The sequence below is a fragment of the Gekko japonicus genome, unplaced genomic scaffold (genome assembly GCF_001447785.1).
Source record: "Gekko japonicus isolate JY-2015 unplaced genomic scaffold, Gekko_japonicus_V1.1 scaffold1481, whole genome shotgun sequence".
Classification (NCBI taxonomy): Eukaryota; Metazoa; Chordata; class Lepidosauria; order Squamata; family Gekkonidae; genus Gekko; species Gekko japonicus.
The window spans coordinates 11855-15309 of NW_015170326.1; positions in this window are offsets into that span (position 1 = coordinate 11855).

Genomic DNA, 3455 nt, shown 5'->3' on the forward strand with positions numbered 1-3455 from the left:
CAAGCGGAGGCTGGACGACCATCTTTCGGGTATGTTGTAGGTATGTAGGGCTATCTTTCAGCTGTGCTCCTGCAGAGTGCAGGGGGTTGGACTAGATGACCTGCAAGGTCCCTTCCAACTCTAACATTCTATGATTCTATGATTCTTCTCCTGAACGTCTACAAACTGGGGGTGTCCACCTTGAGTCTGGAAGCAAAGTGGGAGGGGAGGGTTGCCATCTCTGGGTTGGGTAACTCCTGGAGGTTTGGGAGCGGAGCTTGAGAAAGGTGGGGCTGGGGGAGGGACTTTGGCAGGATATAAAGCCCTAGGGTCCACCCTCCGGAACAGCTGTTTTCTCCAGGGGAACTGATCTCTGTAGTCCGGAGATCAGTTGTGATTCCAGGAAATCTCCAGTTTTCACCCGGAGATTGGCAGCCCTTCCAGCAGTGCACAACCCCCTCAAACACCCCAGTTCTCACACCATGGCTCACTTGGCCAGCCTCCCTCCTCTATCCTTCATGTGGTGGAAGCCTCTACCGGCCATGTGCCAGAGTCATGTAAGAACATAAGAGAAGCCAAAGTTGGATCAGGCCAAAGGCCCATCCAGTCCAACACTCTGTGTCACACAGTGGCCAAAAATACCAGGTGCCCTCAGGAGGTCCAGCAGTGGGGCCGGGACACCAGAAGCCCTCCCACTGCTGCTCCCCCACAGCACCAAGAATACAGAGCATTCCTTGCCCCAGACGTAAGGACATAAGAGAAGCCAAAGTTGGATCAGGCCAGTGGCCCATCCAGTCCAACACTCTGTGTCACACAGTGGCCAAAAACACCAGGGGCCATCAGGAGGTCCTGCAGTGGGGCCAGGACACAAGAAGCCCTCCCACTGTTGCCCACCCCCCCAAGCACCAAGAATAGAAGAGAGAAGAGTTGGATTTATACCCCGCCCTTCACTACCCAAAGGTGTCTCAGAGCGGCTTACAAACTCCTTTCCCTTCCCCTCCGCACAACAGACACCCTATGAGGTAGGAGGGGCTGAGAGAGCTCTGACAGAAACTGCAATCCAGTCCAACACTCTGTCACACGGTGGCCAAAAATACCAGGTGCCATCAGGAGGTCCAGCAGTGGGGCCAGGACACCTGAAGCCCTCCCACTGTTGCCCCCCCCAAGCACCAAGAATACAGAGCATCACTTGCCCCAGACCGAGAGCTCCTATCTATACCTTGTGGCTAACAGCCACTGATGGACCTCTGCTCCATATAAGAACATAAGAGAAGCTAATGTTGGATCAGGCCAGTGGCCCATCCAATCCAACACTCTGTCACACAGTAGCCGAAAATACCAGGTGCCATCCGGAGGTCCAGCAGTGCCCCCCCCCCCAAGCACCAAGAATACAGAGCATCACTTGTCTCAGCCTGAGAGTTCCTATCTATAAAAAGGTAAAGGTAAAGGTTCCCTTGCTCGAAAGCCAGTCAAATCTGACTCTAGGGTTGCGGTGCTCATCTCCATTTCAAAGCCGAAGAGCCAGCGCTGTCCGAAGACGTTTCCGTGGTCATGTGGCCGGCAAGACTAAACACCAAGGCGCATGGAACACTGTTACCTTCCCACCAAAGTGGTCCCTATTTATCTACTTGCAATTTCTTGCTTTAGAACTGCTAGGTCGGCAGGATCTGGAACTAGAGACAGGAGCTCACTCCGTCATGCGGCACTCGGGTCATAGCCACTGATGGACCTCTGCTCCATATGCTTATCTAATTCCTTCTTGAAGCCGTCCATGCTTGTAGCCACCACCACCTCCTGTGGCAGTGAACACATGTTGGTCCAGCACATGAACACAGGAAGCTGCCATATACTGAATCTAGCCATTGGTCCACTGAAGACAATATTGTCTACTCAGACTGGCAGCAGCTCTCCAGGGTCTCAGGCAGAGGTCTTTCCCATCACCTACTGCCTGGTCCTTTAACCGGAGATGCTGGGGATTGAACCTGGGACCTTTTGCATGCCAAGCAGATGCTCTGCCACTGAGCCACAGCCCCTCTTTACAGCTCTCCAGGGTCTCAGGCGGAGGTCTTTCCCGTCACCTGCTGCCTGGTCCTTTTTAACTGGAGATGCCGGGGATTGAACTTGGGGCCTTCTGTGTGCCAAGCAGATGCTCTGCCACTGAGCCACGGCCCCTCTCTACCGGCTTGTTTTTAAAAGCCAAAAGCCACAGAGGGTGCTGTTACAGATGGGCTAGAAAATGAGAGAAATAAACAACAATAGGGAGGCATACTAGAAAAGCAGAATTTTGTCCTCTGGGATGTGAACACCTGCAATGTGTGCCCGGACAGGTGTTTTCGGAAGCATTTATTTCTGAGACCTTTCTCTCTGTGCAACCAAAACGAGGCTCATAGGAAACAAGACCCCAACTAAGGGAGAAAACGGAATGCAAAGGGCCCCTTAGGGAAGCTTGCCTTCCTCTGGAGCAGGAGCCAGGCATGATGGATCGGTGCCCTCCCCTGGCCTGCCCTCCCTTAGTGCTCACACCTTCCTGTGCATTGGAGATCAGATGCATTCGTTCTTACCATGCAGTGTTTTATTTTCCTTTTTCCTTTTTAAAAGCCGGTGCACAGGGCCCCGGTTCACATCATGACTACAGAATCTACATAATGCTGATTGTGTGAATTTAGGCAGATCATGAGAGTTTTTTCTCATCTTCTGGGCATGGAGCAGGGGTCACTGCGGGTGTGTGGGGGGGGTATTTGTGAATTTCCTGCATTGTGCAGGGGGTTGGACTAGATGACCCTGGAGGTCCCTTCCAACTCTATGATTCTATGGTGACTACATGCAGGGGTCATTTAGTAGAAAAAGAGGTGCAGGGGCTCATTAGCATAACTAATTAGCATAACATTTGCATATGCCACACTCCCCTGACATCACCGGAAGTGTGTCAGAAGGCAACACCCACCGCTCAGGCTCCACTGGACTGTTTTGGATTGCTAGCTATGGGTGGGGACACACACATATCTGCCCTCACAGAGGAGGGAGAGCTTGTACCTGAAGGCAGGCGGGGGGGGGGCTCTGCATCTTACCTGGCTGTTTCTTGCTCTTCATGGCTCAACTGAAGGCTGCTGGGAGCAGGGGGCGGGGCTTGTTACATGTGCCCACCCCCTGAGCTCCTTACTGCCGGAGCTCTGCTCCTGTGCACTCCTGCAGGAAATGACCCCTGACTACATGTATCTTTGGGACCACATCTCCCCGTATACCCTCAGAAGAGCATTGCACTCAGAAGGTGGAGGAGGAGATTGGATTTCTACCTTGCCCTTCACTCAGAGTCTCAGAACAGCTTACAAACTCCTTTCGCTTCCCCTTCCCACAACAGACAGGGTAAGATTCGATTCCAGGAGCACCTCTGGGACCAACGAGTTTTCCTGGCTGTATGCTTTCAAGAGTCAAAGCTGCCTTCACCAGGTACCAACTCAGACTACTCAACGTTGAAC